The 18,883-nt window shown below is 42.1% G+C and overlaps 1 protein-coding gene across 2 annotated transcripts in view; it reads left to right on the top strand.

The window, feature by feature from the left end:
* The first annotated feature begins 1,622 nt into the window (after positions 1-1,622).
* The window catches only part of robo1 (roundabout, axon guidance receptor, homolog 1 (Drosophila)), a 262,844-nt gene continuing 245,583 nt past the window's right edge, over positions 1,623-18,883 (top strand). Inside the window, exons 1-4 of one of the 2 annotated variants that reach the window (XM_048980726.1) lie at positions 1,623-1,712; positions 2,132-2,244; positions 9,011-9,100; positions 9,287-9,399. The gene's annotated coding sequence lies outside the window, so the exon portion shown is untranslated. Of the gene's footprint in view, positions 1,713-2,131; positions 2,245-9,010; positions 9,101-9,239; positions 9,400-18,883 lie in introns of those variants that run through there. The other variant, XM_048980727.1, reaches the window with a different exon arrangement.

The following is an 18,883-nucleotide window of genomic DNA, read 5'->3' as shown; positions in this document are numbered from 1 at the left end:
TATATAAAGAGCTTACATACATGCACAGCTTACACAGTTTCTAAAGGCATATTTTTCGTTGCCACAAGAATCAATCAACAAAGCTGTGGCATTTAATGTGTTAGCAGTTATAAACAGTACATTTTTCCATGAATAAAAAGAATATTTCCATTTGCGATTTATTTGTAACTGCACAGCCGTCGTGACTACAGATTACTGAAAATCAATATCCTCGTCAGGAAAGTTTTTTAAAACTCAGCGGGGATATTGTGTGAGCCTGGCACTTACATATGCATCAGGAAGCCGGGTGGGATAGGAAGCCAAGGAGGGAGTATAGAGGACAGAGCAGGAGAGGAGTTCAGGATACTGTTAGATAAAGGAGAGAGGTATGGGTTTGAAACAGGGAGTGTGGATGCCACCTTCCCACAAAGCTCACACTGCGAGGCTTGGGGCATTCATTCAGGCATTATCAACATCCTGTTTTTCCTTATTTGTGAACTAACCCTAAACCCTACCTGACTCAAATGGTGTCAACCACCCTAAGTGCTTAAATGAACATCTATTCGTTATTACTGGCAGAAATTTTCAGGCCTTATTGTACGAAAGTCACTGCAATTTTATCACAAAAGTTTGTCCTTTTCCAGTGTGTTCATGTAGTGTCCAAGAAAACTTTCAAGAAAACTATCAATTCAAAAGAAAGTCCTTGGAAATGAGGATAAGTGCACACAACACTGGAACTCAGACTGGCTCATATTTTCCATATATTAGTGTCGCCTGACCTCAGAAAACAGATCTCCGGCTTTGTAAAAACTGGAGACCTAGGAGAATAGAAAATTTTTATAAAGAGAATGGCTGCACTAATTAATTGTTGTTTTGCAATGACAATTTGGTTTCTAGTTTGTTATAAATAAATGAAGATTAAGATAATGACTATTAGAATTCCTCTTGATAAATAAGCCCTAATTAAATGACTGAATACCAATTTACATAACAAATGGGTATTGACTAATAGTAATTGGATTTAGGTTCATTCCTCTTGATGTCTATATTTGTATAAAAATTTAATGCATTTAAAGACTGCTTAATAAAAATCAATGGTTAATATTTAAGAGAAGGCCTTAAAGTATATGGCCCTCTTTGTGAGGGCTGAGGGAAACTGTTAAGGGGCGGCATGGCGCAGGCGGGAATGGGAGTGATGATCCACTTTTGTGTCTCCATTTATTAAAGAAATGAAACACACTGGGGTAAACTACAAAGTAAAAGGATCTTGAGGGGTCAGATCCAAAGAGGGGAAAACACTACAAGCAGCGACACCGGGCGGAGCGACACCGGGCGGGGCGACACCGGGCGGGGCGACACCGGGCGGGGCGACACCGGGCGGAGCGACGCAGTGACTCACTAAGGTGTAAAACAAATGCAAGCACTTTAATACACAGGAACACCAGGGCAAACAAGGAACAGGTGCAACTAATAATCAATTAACCAATCAAGAGAGGAACAGGAACAATACGAAACAGGTGGAAGTGGAAACACTAAATGAACACAAGGACACAAGAACTAATAATCACCAAGTCAGGGAAGCACTAGCGAAAATAACAGAGAGCTGCCTATACTAGGAAGCACTAAGTGGAAAAAAATAAAACACAATCAAACAGATACAAACAGCAACCAAAACAGGGAAGCAAAGAACCGATAAGAAACACTATGGAAATCTGAGAACCAATAAACAACAGGTGAGGCTCCTCCTGGCCAGTCTCACACCCACAATGGGAGATTTGACAAGTCCGAGTCACACAAGCAACCCAGTGAGCTATGTAGGGGCAGGGAGAACACACTAGGGCTAAGGGACTACATGATGTGAGAGAGAACAGAATGAGCAGCCACCTGCTAGTCAGAACAGGGAAGGAACACAAAGGGCAGGCTCGGATGTGCGCTGACCGTGACAGGAAACATGTGGTCCTGAATCCAGGTGTGGCTGGTCCTCTCGACCACGTCCATCTCCAGCTGATTTCAATGGGTACTGCCCCATGTGCTCTGTCCCTTACTCAGTCTTGCTGTTCTGTTCTATCAGGCTGACTTTGGTCATTTCTCTAGTTTGGTTCAGTTCCTTGCTTCTGGGTTGCTAACCTTCTGATCTTGATCGCTCCCTCAGTTCTGTGATTAGCAATTGAAGTGGAATGCTTGAATCCTTCCCAGCACCTCAGCTACCTGTCTGCAGTCCGCAGCCCGAGTACTGCCAGCGCCGTGCGCTTGGACGCAAGCCAGGTAAGAAGTAAACCTGACAGGCTGGAAACGCCGCGGCACAGGTGCGCGCAGTCTGGGGTGAGCTGTTATGAAGGGAACCGTGTACTGGCAACAATAACACGAATGACACGTCAGTATGAAGGATAATGTCAGCTCTTCAAAAAATGACTATGAACATCACTTTACTGTATATGCAGTCTAACACTCCAGCAAAGGCATTCTTTGATCAGACTGCCGCCTCTTCATCGTTGTCGATGCTTTTCCCAGCTAAATTTCAATCATGGTAGTTTTTGCCTTAGAGGGAAATGATTATTGAAGAATGTTTAAGCAATCCCGTCGGTCATCCGAAGGCCATGTGAGGTGTGAAAGTAGCCCAGGGTGTCTTCATCTTTTATATATAACACCTATCCTGTCCTCTGTTTTCGGTCATCATGCATTCAGATGTACTTTTCTGAGCTCTCCTCATTGGGTTTTTTTTCCAAGCATCCTAGCATCCTAACGACTGAAATAATAATGGATCCTTTTTAGAAAAAAGGCAGGAAGCTCAGATGGATTTATTCCTTTTATGACTCCTTTTATGAAATTTTCTATACAGTTACTGTATTTTTCCAGCAAGGTCACAGGGTCAATGGCAGCTCATTCCTTAAAATAACAGCAGGGCTAAACATACCCTGATTTAACTGCTAGTCCTCCTACTGATTGTTAATTAGCATTAGTAGTCGTGGGACAAGTCTTCCACTGTGTTTACAGACTTTAATCTAGTTTTCCATTATCTCAAATAGCCCATATCTGGCTACTGTACAGGGAATGTTGTTTAATGGGGGACAAAGTGAAGTGTTGACTTCTGAGGGCACGTAAGACAGCGTTCCCGCATTTTTTCATTAAATCGGTTGACATCCGCAGTTGACACATGAGGGCATCAAAATGTAACAATGTCAGAAATCGGACAGAAAATATCACGTGGCTTATGTGCAAGTGTAAGTACTTCTAAGTGGTCATAGATAAACCCTTAAAATATGTGCCTGTTTGCTATGTCTGAACATCTTTGACATATAAATCTTCTCTTGATTTGTCTTGAATATCAACAATAGAAGTTTCCTACACCAAATAGTAGAAATCCCTGTGTGTAAGGTAGTCATGCCATTTACATTATGTGCTAAGTACATAATAGCTACAATATAAATGTCTTTGTCTCTGCCCACTAAAAAAATATGCTATTCGTCCCAGATTTTCGTACACATTTCGCACCCCCAGCTTGGCAACCTTTATCGTGGGGATCTTTCCTCCTCCTGGCAAATTTAATCATGGGGACTGAGGCCCTCTAAGGGTCAAATTCTAGAATCACCCCTGACTAATATTATATGCAATCAGGCTGGTAATTGGGACACCATATAGTGACAAAATGCCACCTATTACAGTCCACTAGGCATTGTTCAGTACGGCAACTCAGACGGCAACTCAGTGGTGCCTGTTCCTCGTCTTCAAGGCATGGACCCCTGTAGGTTACGGTGAATGCATTTTTATGAACATATTTATAAATAAAAGGAAGGCACTGGGAAATGAGGTTAAATGTAATTGACAAACCATCTAGAGGTCTAGAGTTGGACACTCCTGCTCTAAAGGAATATTAGACTCATATTTTGTCTGCTAGACGAGAGAAGATGTCTAATTAGCTGTAAACACACATCTGTCATTAACAAACATTATTTCATTGTGTGTTGCTGTCTATTTATGTTTAATAGCTGGACAATGAAAGCACTTTGCAACGCCAACAAGAAAATGACATTGGAATGAATAGTTATGTGTTTATGCAGCCGATCTCACTTTCCACGATCCCTCTCCAGTCTCTGATCCACTTCATTCGGTGAAGAAAACTTGTTGGGACAAATTGTCAAATAAATATTTAGGTGGGCACATCATACATCAAGGCCAGCCTCTTGCTCAACTTAATCTCCCTTTTCCTGATAGAAAACTGCTCTTCAACACGAAAGGTGATTGGAAACTCACCCATAAATCACAAGCACATGATCGATTGTACACTGTTCCTCTGCTGAGGGAGAAAAGTGGCCATAAACTGCTTTCACTGGTATTACGTTTGTTTCCAACCAGGATGTATCAAACTCAGTAAACTTCTCTTCATCTAAAATTTGTGGTCATGCAGGAAATCAGTCATAGCCAGGATACTGAATTCACCCCTGACTTACCAATACGACTTTGCGTGCTATTAAAAAAAAAATAAACAAAACCTTTAAATATTTTTTGTTTTATACTAGATACATTGGTGCACTTTTTAACACATGGAAAGAAACTGAGAATAATACAAGGACACATATAAAGTCAACCTTAACTGATAATAATAGTATATCCAAATCTGCATTATGGCATATTTTTGTACATGTGTCTTGGTTCTGCACTTTTTGAGAATAGTAAATGGAACTGCATTGAATTCATTCTTCCAGTTCCAGTTCATTTCCAGTTCTGCTTCCTGCAGGGTTTTTTTCTCAATTCCAAATCCAATTTCATTTGCTGAGTTCAATGACCCCAACACTGTACCCCACTGCAGCTACTTTGCTAAATAGAAGGTACCTTAACACACCTTGGTCTGCTGAGGGTTGTGGTGGCAGCATGCTGTTGGACCAGACCTTCCTCACAGATACTCCAGGCTGATCTGGGGATCCCCACACATTCGTAAGCCAGCCCAGAGATATAATTCCTCCAGAGCGTCCTGGGTGGGCTCACTCTGTGAGATGGGCTCAGAACAGCTCCCTCGAGAGCCAAGCAAGTGGCATCCGTATACAATGGCTGAACCACTTCAGCTGCCTGCTGATCACCAAAGTTCTCACCCTATCACACAGTGAGGCTGGAAACCCTGCAGAAGAACCTGATTTTGGCCGCTTGAAGGTAAAACCTAGGTAATTATCCACTGCTCATTACCATAGGTAAAGACAGATTGACCGGAAGTCCACAAACAACTTTGGACTTTTGACGCAACCACTGAACAATCCACTGGTCAATCTCATGCTACTTCTGAAAATGATCTTCCACTAGGGCTAGACTCTCCCCTTTCACCTGATTGGAGCAAACCCTTTTTCATAGAGGGCGTCATAGCCTTTGATTTGGCAATTCTTCCTACTTCAGACCTGCCATAGAAGGAAGTGCAGGTCCTGGCTGCATGAGATCAGAGGCAGAACATCTGCAAACTGTTCTGTATACAGGAATCATTTTCCATCAAAAATCACAAGCTGGAGTGGAATCACCCTCGCCAGAAGCCATCAAACACTCTAAATGACTTTGTGCCAATCTTGTGTGAGAGATAACAGTTGGTGCACCGTTCCATGGAGTGGAATGGAGGCTGGAATCAGCATTTCCCCCTAGGTTCAATCATCAGGAGAAATAACCTCTCCGATGGCTTTGGCACAAAAGCTCAGAAATGTGATTCCCTACAGCTGGAAAAAAACTCCTTTTTAAAAATGGGGACAATTACCCCCATTTGCCAGTCCTTGGAGATACATGTCAGCCGCATCACCCCCAACAACATCCTGTTGCTTTTTTTTTTAACAGCGTATCTGTGAATGCATTTCATCCACCCCTTCTGCTTTGCCATCAAAGAGACCTCTGGCCACCATAGCATCTGCTGTAGTGATAGATTCTGATTCACCAAAAGTTTCTAACACTGCCTCCTGGTGAGAGGGCACTTCTTCACCTGGCTAATCGAGATCCTGTCTTGCTCCTGAGTCAAACTTTTTGCCAGCCAGCAGTCTCTATCCATAGCCTCTCCAAAATTCATCCATCTACACACTTTGACCTCCAACAGCATCAAAGGCAATCATTACATTTGGACCTAAGGGGCTGTGCTGTCATATACACCTACGGGCATTCGTGTGTTCGAACATGGTGTTTGTTATGGACAGCGCATGACTTGCAGAGAAGTCCATGTAACAATTCATCACACCTGGAGGCCATTCTTCTTCATGACATCATCTATGGGAATCTCTATTGTTCCCACCAGTTATCATGCCCTGCTCTCCCGTGCCCATGGCCAGGCCCTGCAATGGTGATAGAATGACCGGACCAATAAAGAAGACACCTTACCTTTCTGAGGAGGAATACCTCTATTTGCTGAATGAGGTGCTTTACTGGCTCGATCAGCCCGAAGTACGGCGTGACCCCATGGCTCAAGCCCTCGCTTTCCGGACTAGGGACACCCTGGAAGAGATGTCCCTGTCCGAGGACTCTCACCTCGCTGAAGAGGTGAGAGAGAACCTGCGGCGGCTGAGATTGGGGGCGGCGGAAAATATAATGAAGCAAGTCACGCCGGACTGTGGACGCGGGGCGTCTTCCTGGGATCCATCTCTCTCTCCACTGTTTCCCCTGCACCATGTCAGCGTGTCTGCTTGGTGGTCACCTGCAGTCCCACTGGCTCGGGCTCGATGGTCGGCTAGGTGACCCCTGTGTTGATTTATCAGTCACCTGTGGTCCCGCCTCCAACACCTCGTCATTCGCCTGCGGTTCCCCCAGCTTCGACTCAGTCGCTTGCACCTTGGCTGGCTGTGGCTACACCTTTACCTGCCGTGGCTTCTGCTCCCTCCTTGCCTCCTCCAGTGTCCCCTTTGCCTCCCTCCTCACCTCCTCCTATAGTCCCTCTGCCTTCCTGCTTGCCCCCTTCAGTGTCCCCTCTGGCTCCTGCCTCATTGTCGCCTGTGGCCCCTGTGGCCTCTGTCCAATCTTTGACATTGGCCTTGTCTGTGCGTTGTGTTTTTTTTTTTTGGTTATTTTCCTCAAATAAACTCCCATTTACCCGACCTTACGGCTTCTGTGCTGCTTCCCCAGAACGTAACCATGACACCAGTAGGGCCATGGAGTCCATATGTGTTACCCTTCTCTTTCAAGACCTTCCCCGACTTTCTTCCAGAAGACAGAGTAATCTGATATCTGTCACATTCACACATACAAGTGGAAAATGATTCTTTTCTACAACTCAATCACATATTGGCAACCCGTTGGTCCACTGGGATGAACTGCATAGCTCTAAGTCTGGAAAGTGTGAACATTTCCAAACCCTGCTGAGGTGCTTCACCTTGGGGAATGTCACAGCAGGAGAGACTCTACCCCTGATGGGAAGCTTTGCCCACTTGACGCATAAAGGTAGGACCAACCCAGTCAAGCCAACAGCTTTCCATCTCCTGCATTAGCTCAGGTCCCATGAGGAAGGTAACATTCAACATTGCCAAAGTCAGTGTCCATTTTACAGCTTTGGCTACAGGGATGGCATCCGGTGACCATATTGCAGACAGGACTCTCTACTTTTCTCTAACCTTAGTTGGCTTAGTTGGATTGCAGTTTGTGTGGCTTATGCCCACAACTGTGTCTGGTAAGAAAGGCGATTTGAGGAGATCAGTCTTTGGGTGATAGCTATAGCTCTGTGGATTGGTACTGTAAAGCACACAAACCCCTCAACCGTACAAGGTCATGATCTGAGGACAAATGAATCTCATGCTAGAGATTTTAATTGTATTTGTACTTCACATTTAAACATGCACTGTGTAGAGTAATACCTCAAAGCTTAGACCTGTCTATGATTTGATTTTCTGCCCCCCCCCCCCCCCCCCCCATTTTGCCGATTGATTTATTGTTATTGTCTGCATTTATAACCCCAAATTATTTTTACTAAATACATAGGACTGCCCACATTGTAATTTCTATACTTTGTTCGTTTTAGCCGTCAGAAACAGAGATAAATTAATAATAAGGCATCAACTACTACCCTCACTTCAGAAAACCACTACCAGTCATGATTTGATGTTGCTTGTATTTGCTGAGTTTTGTTTAAAGTTTCTATTATATATGGTAACAGTGTATTATTTTAATTTATTTACGTGTGTGTTTGTTAAATTTATTTACTCTCTTTAGATTATTAACGCAACTTGTGGTACCATAACAAGGAATAATACTGCAGAATAATTTAATATGCTTTAAAAAGGTAATCAATATGAGTAACTTAATTAATGCACGGATCACGTTTTTGCATGTATGACGCGAATGACGTATCTTATGAACTCCCTTGTCCAGTGGCAGGAGTTACTTGCTGTAGAATGGCCGTTTAATGCAACACATTTTCCTTTATTTCTACTAAGTCCAACAGATACATCTGTGGTTGGTTCACGCCAATACGTATCATTATATTTAATGTTAGAGAGAGAACAAAAAAAAACACTTTATGGTATTGTAAATTAGAGGGTATCATATTTTAAATACTTTTAAGTACACCATTTTTAAATTACTCCATCAAATCCATAATAGCATTTTTAAACAAATTTGTCCACAATACGCTGCTTGGATATATATAGTAAGCAGCATGAATCACTCCTAAACTATTAGGGTGTTGCTTTGTTTCCATAAACCTTATGATATAACCGTAATATATAGCGGTGGGAAGGTAGGCGACTCTGAAGGATGGTTCTAAACTCTCTGCAAACCTGAAACAGGGCTGAGATAGAGAGCCATCCGATTAGAAAAAGCATCGGGTAGCCTGGCGAAAATACTCCAAGAATATCACAAGAAGATGTATGTTACATTTGGTTATTGCATTTAGAGTAATGCTATTATGCAATTAACTAAGAGCTGTTTATTGTAAATCCGACATCAGCGCTGTGATAGATAGATAGATAGATAGATAGATAGATAGATAGATAGATAGATAGATAGATAGATAGATAGATAGATAGATAGATAGATAGATAGATAATCACTTTAATTGCATTTCGTTTACAATCACTTCCTTTAATAGGAACCAGAGAAAGCAGCATCAAGGATGCGGGCTCAGCTTTAGGACCCGGGGGGAGCGCGCCGCCAGCTGCAGGAGAGTACACATGGATAGGTCTGTATGCATTGCTGTCCGCAATACCAGCACCACAGATAACGGTCCAAGATTCCCATCAACGGAGGGATTAGCTTTCTCCTTTGGATCCTGACTTGGTGGTGTGTTATTAAGCACTTAAAAGTAGACTCTTATACAACTTCCACTCTTTTTGACTTCCGGTCTTACTTATTCTACCTTGTACAGTGTATTTGCCTGCTGAAGGGGAAGGTGCATGCATCAATGTGATCGTAGAAGAGATATGTGTCGAAATTAAATAGGAGGCGAACCAGCGACCACACCGGTTGTCAGTAACGTGGGTAAGTGTCAGTTTTGTCTGAAAGTTGTTCTGTGGCCACGCAGGTTTGAAGCTTTGCGAGTTATGGTGACCGCGCGTTTTTGCGAACTTACAGTATATATCTATCACTTTTGCTCCCTAAAGAAAAATATAAGTCATTGTAATAGAACGACTAAATCGTTCACAATGCATTATTTGAAAGACACGAATTTCCTTGGACTTTGAATATCTCAGTTCATCATTGTACCGCATCACCTGTCCACTTTGAAGCGACAGGCTGTAAATTTGTCACTTTGTTTAACTAATTATCTGTCGTGTACGATGCGCTTATTTATACTATCAGTATATATAGCAACTTTATCACAAGTTCACATGTATATTTTCCTGCATGATCGAAGTTACACATTTGTAACTTTCATGTCTGTCCTTGCTATACGTCGAACCTGAATGTATTTGCCCGATGACAGTTTTCCTGAATCCCTGCCTGGGATCGACCCGCCTGCATCACTGATGAGGACTAACTCACTGGGGAGCGTTTCCCCCCTTATTTAAGTTTTGTCCCCAGCATGTCTGAACTGCGATATTAAAGAAAGCTGATCTACCTTGTCACCCTGTCCCAGTTCGCACTGAGGCCAATCATATTACTTTTCAACAACACTAATATTGATTTAGCCATGCAATGATGCAGTTACCATTCGTTTTTAATATTAGATTACTACAATTCGTGCTGCTAGTTCCATTTGATTTATTGATCTGAATACCGAAATCGTGCAGCTGAATTCGGAACTCTCCTCGCCCTTTCAGTCCTCGGTCGTCTAACTATAATTTCGATTCAAACTGTTATATGCGTATTGTAATTCCGGCATACAATTTAATTATGAAAGAAAGAATATTTCATTTCGGTGATGTTCGGAGTAGAAAAGGTATTGAAAAGGTGACAATTTAACTAAGACATTACTTGACATTACTTGATTTTAAGGGGAACTGGATGCGTCATGGGGGTGCTGGTTGCCCAAGTCTCAAGAGAGCTCCTGGTGTTTAGACGGGATCAAACAGTTACTCCGCATTGTTCCTGCAGAATGACACATGCATAGACTGCATGACATTCGGCATCGTAGTTCCGTCTACAAGAACAATTCTTTTATCAAATGCACATAACCGCGCACTGAACAAATGTGTTACCAGGAACTTCGGTCTATTTCGATTACCCGAATTAGTAATACAACAGTAATACAATAGTCTGTCATATTCAGTTCGAATACCAATTGATTGGTGCATTTACATGAAAGCATCGGAATGAAGCTCAAAGTGTGCGCGTTCAGATCTGTTGGTAGCGCTGCAACGTTTCCTTCGGGCTTGAGTGGGGAGCTGTTCAATCGCCGTAGTGCTGAAAGTTTATTATAAAGTGTGTGTATTCGGCAGTATTCAGCTGTCGGTTTCAGTGGCAGTAAAGAAAACGCATAAATGATTACATTCATGTGCTTCTTAATATTTATTTTGATTTTAGAGGTACAAAGGCGTGACAGCCAAAGGGGGAAGTACAATACAACACTGCGTTTTCAGGGAAATGGATCTGTATAAAAACAGTAGGAAAAAATAATGGTATAGGTTAAATGAAAACATGGTCTTATTAACCACATTATAATTTATGATTTGTGTACATCAATTTCCATACACTGCATGATTCCTGCATGAGAGTCCTGCATAATTTGCACCAGCTTTTAAATTGCAAATTTTTGAAATTAACAGCATGCATAACAAAACAGAGCTTTGGAATTTGGAGCCTCTCATTATCATATGTCATGTGTAAATGCAAAATTGAGAAGGTCACGTATAATTATGAATGTAATACTGTCAGTCATACTAATTTAAATGTTTAAACAATTCCCAATCACTTCTGCTTGGAAGAAGCCAGCAAATAAAAACAAATACAGTAAATTTGTTTTGCAATGAATTTAGAAATATAAATGTAATATATGGAATGGGATGGGGTCACAGTCACATGATGGCCCTGCTACTGGCGCACTGTCCCACCTCACAGTCTATGTGCAGCCTGCATGTTCTCACTCTATTGCATGTGTCTTCTTTGGTCAATGCCTGTAACCATTTCAGTACAGACTGATTTCAGCTATTATTAATGTTTGCATTCTGTAATTAAAGTGTCATTATGCAGTCAATCGGTCTTGTACAGGTATGTTGCCTTTTAGTATTTAAGTCGTTTTACTGTAGTGTTGATTTTGCCTTCAGCTTGTCATTGTCCAACTGAAATATTAATTTACGCCTCAGGATTTCATCTTTGGTTTACAGAACCAGTTTTCCCTCTTCTGTTTGCCTATAAATTGGTCCTTCCCCGCTCTTCTGCAGTCCTAATAAGTATCCCCAGTGCTCTTAACACGATGCCGTTGCTGCCGTCATGCGTGACTGGCTGCTGCACCAGATCTTTAGTGAATGCTTGGCCTTTAGCTCAAAAACTTCCAATTTTCTCTCCAGTCTTTCGTACATTTTGCAGGACCATTAATGTGTTTTTCTTACAAACCCCATGCAGGAATCAAACGCTCATATTCATCTCCTCCCAGCCATTGAATGTCATTGACTTTTCAGACCCATAACTCACCACACAATGGTTTCCCTCACCAGGCTATTTTTCCAGTGCTCTTGGCCTTCAGGAATTTTGGCACTCGTCTGCTGATCTTCAGCTTTCTTGAGACTGCAGTTGACTCTGCTCTCGTCTAATCTTCCCGATTGCCACAAACAGTAGTATTGCCGTCTTGACATTTTTATGTTTCGCTTTAAATGTTTGTGATAATTGGAAAACATGATAAATGTTTGTTTATGCTACGAAGCAGCTGCAAATGTTAGTGCAGAAAAACATGGACCTGAACGCCAACTGAAGTCAATAGAGAAGTTTGGGCAAAATTGGATTTATAAAAATGCAGTTTTAATTAGGGGAGTCTTAGCTCAAAAATCAAAAGGAATGCAAATGGGGAAAGTTACATAATTATGATAAATTTTGTGTATTTTTATGTGTGCTGTAATGTATTCTTGTAATTAATTATGGATTGCTTTAGGAAAGCGATCAAAACAATGCAACACTATGCTCAGTCTTCAGCATATGGATGGAGGAGGTCTACATCCTAATGGATAGTGTTCCTCTACAGATTAGCTACCATTACAGACTACTGGTAAAACATCATAAATAAAGTCATCCTCACCTGCCAGAGTCACGTCTGGTATCACCAGACCACCATTTAGGGTGGTCTGCCACAATTGTGATGCACAAAGAAATCATGGCATGACCAAAACAAATAATATCCCTGCTGTTTCTCTGAATTGAGGAGAATAAAATGTGACAAATTGCTATGGGTTATGAGTTTGAGTTCTGAAGTGCACAGTTTTGTCTGAATGATTTAGGAATAAAGCGGTTTGTCGTCAAAGGTTAAACAGCTACCTGGGTTCGTCATTCTTTAGTCTAAAAATGTTTGGTTAATCCTGTGACCCTCAAACAGGTTATAAGATAGTTACTCTCAGAAAAACTGGCAGAGGCTTTAAACAGGGCATCATAGCTGATTATGAATATTTACTGCGTTATTAAATAGAAATGTCCATCATATCCCTCCATTAAGCCCACAGACAGTAGCAGTCAAGGGGACACTTACACTATCTAAAAATGTTTGATGAATGCAAATCTGGAGACCAGCTCTGCAACCATAAGGACCAAGGCAGAGGACACGCTGCACAGAATGACAGTCTTTTGTATGGCAGCAGACACTATAGAGATGCCAATTCATCTCTCTGCAACTCTTTGGACTGCGGGAGAAACCAGTGTAGCTACACAGGAGAAGGTGACCTGCAGACGCACACAGAGGCAGGGGGAGCATTCAGACACAAGACCCTGGGGGGTGCGAGTCCTCAGGGCTACACCCTGCACCCCCAGTCCCGTGCTTTGCATGCATAATTAACACACCGAAGGCAGTCACTGGAAAATGCCCATGTTTTTTCAAGATAGGACACAATGTAATTCTCCTTATTTCCTACATTCCCACACGTGTTAATTGACTGTGGCTAGAAGCCGGTGCTACGGTGCCTTGTGAAATCGTGCACATTAAAGTGTTCTGCAGCTGGCAGATAATTGTCCAAATTAATTTTTTTATGCATTATAAGCAAATGTTCAAAAAAAAGCACAAGCTTAAGGTGCCTGTACTTTTGCTTTATTCTGTTTTCATTCTCTGATTCACAAAAAGCAGCTTTTATTTTCATTTTTGTGCTATAACTGTAAAAATATTTCTGGATTACAGTGTTTGGTGAGTTTCACTAAATGGTGCTGCGAACGCTTTGTTTTTCCCGCTGCGTCAGCGTGCACAGAATATGGTGAACGCTCCCCTCACCCAGACACGGGGGCAGGAGAAGGGTGATAGTCAGCAAGTGATGGCCCCGTTTCTCTCAGGGGAGTCGTGAGAGGAACGTCGAGGGTCAGACTTATAGCCCTGTCTTTAGGGGCTTCCTTTGAAGTCTTGATCTTTAAAATCCAGTCCCAGAGGCTAATTCCCATTCCTCTGTCTTAGGGAACAGTGATTACCAGTCTTTGAAGGGATCATTCATAGGTATGTTCTTATGAGTGTGTCAGCACACGTTTGCATTAACAGAAAAACCTCCTCATCACTACTCTAATAATAAAGTTGTCAGCCTTTCAAAATTGCTTTGAATTGCAGTTCCAAAAAGGGTATTCTTAGTCTGTATCTAGTTTTAATGGTGTGTTTTGTTTGTCAAGCCGTTCTCCAGGGATGAAAGCTAAATGTTCTACACTTCATTTTGCCAATTTTTATCCTGTAGTCTTACAGCGTTTGTATCATGATGTAAAAAATGAGAGGCGATTCCTCTGAAGACTCCATTGTCTTACAATACATAAATATGCCCTATACGGGCAAAAATATGTGGACATTGGCTTGTCCAGCACCTAATTCTGAAACCAATGGTATTAATACAAAGTTGTTCCACCATTGTCGCTGTAATAGCCTCTACTCATCTGAGATGGCTTTCCATTAGATTCTGGAACATTGCAGGTGGGACTTGCTGCCATTTGGGTTGGGTATTGATGTTGGGTGATCAGGTCCTTGTCTGTGAGTCTGCCTGGCTGCCACTTTGCACCTGAACTCGTTCCCAAACATTTCTGCTTCACAGTCACTTAATTTGTGGTTGACCCAGGCAAAAATTTGGGAAAGACAGTATCCCATGATGGTGCCAAGTTGAATGTCACTCCCATCTTCTACATGACCACATTCTGCTGTCAGTGTTTGTTGTTGGAGATTGCCTGGCTGTGTGCTTAATTCCACCTGTTGAGAGCATGGTTCCTCTCCCAGTACAGATTATATTCCGATGTTTCGACGATGTAAGTCTTGCACAGTCTTGCTTGGATGCTCCAAGGGCTTTCCCAGTCCTGATCCATCCTGACTCAGCACCTGCTGTCACTACCTTAGCCTAACTTTTTTCAGAGCCCCCCCACCCCTCTCCCCCCAGAAAGTCAGGCAGTGTGTGACTGGCGTTAATCCGACAAGTCCTATTGTGAGGCAACTTTGATTAAAAACGGCTGTGGGGATTTCTGTGTGGAAGCAGCCCAGTCAGCCATAAAATCCCCATTTCGACGGCAGTCTGCTGGATCCGCTTGTAATGAGGAACACGTATGATCCTGGGCTGCGTGTCGTTTCCCTCAGCGGCTTCCTCGGAGGCTAGTTGACACATCCCGGCAACTTTGTGCCATAGACCTGAACAGAAATGTTTTCCATCTGGGTGCTTTTCTCCTGGCAAAGCTGTGGATCTGTACCTTTAAACCTCAGGATTTGTTTCTTATCATGTTCCTTCTTAATTATACCTGTTACATATTCAGCATCTCAATGTACCAAAGGCCAAATGCCTGCATACCTTTACCGCCCCCAACTCTCCCAGATATCCTCCATTATGTGGTTTATAAAAAGATACATATGTCTCAATAATTAGCTGGCAGCGAAAGGCTGGTAGGAGTCGCCGCGCATGGATGAGTCCCACAGACCCATAAAAAGTGTTACAGCACTGGGCACACAGTGAAACCAGTACATACCCCTCTCTCCTAATTGTGGAGGAGGTCACAACCTCACAGAAATTTCTGCAGGCAGCGTATGTAAGGTGTCTCCAGCATTGTTTTGTGGAATTCAACCGCAGCTCCCTCTCCAGGCCCGTGTGGGTACTGCTAGCTATCAAGTGTATTCAAACAACAATCAGCTTGCTGTGGCCTTACCCCAAATGACTTCTGAAGCCATTTCACTGTCGCAGACAAATTTCCAAAGTCAGAATGAAACCAGGAGTTGTGGTATGCTCCTCTCGTCTCTTAAATCAGTCTGAATCTTCTCTTGGCATTCCGTTAAAATCAACTGTCTTTAATATTTTAGTAAGTCTTTAGTTTTGGCTCATGCAAATAGTGACGTAGACAATGTCAACACCCAACAGGGGGACCGTCTCCAGCTCCAAATAGTGACCATTTTTCGTGAGCTACTGTATGGGTGCAGAATGCTGAAATTATATTCCGTCTTTCAAAGGACAAGCATCTGATTGAATCCATGTCCTGGCTTAACATCATTGTAATTTGTGGCTTTCAATCAGCATCCTCACAATTGACTAATTGAATTCAGATAGTGATTGATGAGCCATTGTTATAGAAGAGGGGAGATATCTGGCTATGCTTAAATTGTGTGGTTTCTGTGTGGCAGTACTACAAATCACATGTCATTATGTCTCCCTGTTGGTCCAGCTGATCAATATGTCAAAGAAAACATGCATACTGAAGAGTAAAGTGAAAGACAAACCAGCTGACCAATGCTTGTCGTATTTTGCCATAACAAGTCATTAACAAATGGAATACCATTATGACATATGCTCACACTTTATGGTGCTACTGTAAATAACTTCATGTTATTTAGCAACAGACATGTGCACGTATACCTGTAGGTAGTTCTGGATGTTCTCTGACTGGTATAAGCTCTATATCTAAAAAAGAAAATTTATATACTTTTACGACATCCCATTGTAAATCCATAGGCATCAACTGCCACTCTTATGGAGAGCCTTTCCACAGGGTTTCCACAAGATTGTGGATTTTTGCCCATTACCCAGAAGAACATTTGTGAGGTCCGGCACTGATAATAGACATGAAGGCCTGGCTTGCAATCTCTGTTTGAGTTCATGCCAAAGGTCAAGTTTTTCCACACCAAATTCACCAAACGATGTCATTATGGACCTTGATTTGTGCACTGGGGCACAGTCATGCTGGAACAGAAAGGGCCTTCCCCAAGCTGTTCCCTCAAAGTTGAAAGCATAGAATCGTCCGAAATGTCTTGGTATGCTGAAGCATTAAGAATTCCCTTCACTGGAACTAAGAGGCCTAGCCCAACACCTGAAAATAACCCCATACTATTATCCCTTCTCCTCCAAACTTTACAGTTGACACAGTGCAGTCAGGCAGGTAATATTCTCTTGGCAACTGCCAAACCCAGACTCATCCATCAGACTGCCAGACAGAGAAACGTGATTCATTATTCCAAGAACATATTTCCAGTGCTCCCGAGTCCAGTGCACTGCACCATTCCATCCGACACTGGCTATTGCGCTTGGTGATGTCGGGCTTTCATGCAGATGCTCGGGCAGGGAAGTTCATTCCATGAAGCTCCCGTTGCAGTTTTTTTATACTGGAGTCAATACCAGAGGAATTTTAGAACTTGCAGTTGTTGCGTCAACAGACCATTGACGACTTTTACACAATCTGTTATCCAAGTCTATTTATTACCTTATGTGGTCTGCCACTTTGTGGCCGAGTTTTTGGTATATAGTCAGTTTCACAAACTGACTGTATACCATCAGTAGCGAAGTGTTGCCTCACACCTCTGGCAATGGGGTTTGAGTCTCACCCCAGCTTCATCCCGTATCCTAGTTTGTTGCATGTTCACTCCATGTCATCATGGAGTTTCCTCCAGGCACTCTGTTTTCCCCCCACAGCCCAAATAATCCAGTTGCCAAATTGCCTGTAGGTGTGCATGTGTGGTTGAATTGTGTGTGAGTCTACCCTGTGATGGGTTGGCACCCCATCTTGGGTTGTTCCTTGTCTTGCATCCACAGGTTCCAGACTCCTGACTCCCCGGGCCTTGAATTGGACTAGCGATTGCAGAAAATTGATGAATTTTTCTTTGTTATAGCAAGTAATTTTACCAGAAGTTAACGGTTTGTTTAAATAAATGGAACTCAATAAAGTGTAACTTTTGTAACTCTTAATACTTAAAGTGCTTTTTATAAACCACAGACCATCATCATACACCCTTTCTAGTTATAAATATGCTTAATCTGACTGTTATTAAATAACACATATGAATGGAGAATAAAATCAAAAGCATTCTCCGTCACTAAAAATTCTTTTGTAATAGCCCTTCTCAGCTCAGTTGAGCCTTATGTCTATAGCAGACTGAAATTGGGTCCATCAGTACCAGCTGGGAAACGGTAACATGAGAGATTAGACAGGGCTCGGTTCATAGCCTCACTGGTGTCACGTACTAACCATCCTGGGTTCATCTTCAACCTATTTGCAAATGTTTGTTTGTCCATTGACAAAGACAAATTGTTTGATTGAATCATTTAAGACGCCGTGCTATTTAATTCAGTCAGTTATTTTAAAACAGATTTCAGGATCGTCTGCAGTCCACTGGGTTCGAAAAAGCCTCAGGCTTTAATCTCAAGATAACATGACAACACCCTTGTCCCTGTGAGCAAAAAGCACATTGAATTTCAATTAAAATCTGGGTATGCATTATTTATAGCAGAGGAACACAAATTGTGTGTTGCAAGACAGAAACACTTCTCCAGTATGATTTAGTTAAGGTATTTGAAACAACCAAGACACTTCAGATTGGTAATTCTATTACATTATTGATTGACAGAATCTCTGATGGATTTTTTTCTTTGTCGATGCTTATTTTATGTGCAGAATAAATATTTGAATTATATGATTACCTGTCAATTATATATTTTCGTGATTTGGTGTTAATCTGGGCAGTGTACGTTCTTATCAAGTCTCTGCTTTAATCTTCACTGAATCCGCTGAAATGCTACTCGGTTTAAGGTCCAAAATACAGACAAAAATGCTGGATGAACAGCAAAGGAATATGGGGTAGGCAGATCTGTTTTCCCCAGATGCTTGTGTTTGTCAAACAATGGTGTGGTTTACCCACAGTAAATCCCTGGTTGTATCTCTCATTGCAGAGATAAATCTCTGTACTCCAGAGAGGCGTATGAATTCTGCCTCTTTGGCAAGTTTGAAGCTTATCAGCCAATTGTGTGCAGACCAATGGGGGACATTAGCAGATTTCATCTGCTCAGGATTACTGATATTTTCAGAAAGCAGGTTGATGGAAAATTAATGAGACATTTAGTTCTATGAAGGAGGAAGATCGCATGTCGAAAATGTCTCTGAGGACGGCACCATCCCTTTGAAT

Source organism: Brienomyrus brachyistius, chromosome 17, assembly GCF_023856365.1.
Source record: "Brienomyrus brachyistius isolate T26 chromosome 17, BBRACH_0.4, whole genome shotgun sequence".
Classification (NCBI taxonomy): domain Eukaryota; kingdom Metazoa; phylum Chordata; class Actinopteri; order Osteoglossiformes; family Mormyridae; genus Brienomyrus; species Brienomyrus brachyistius.
Note: the sequence above shows the minus strand (reverse complement) of the source record. Positions and strands in the feature narration are given on the sequence as shown.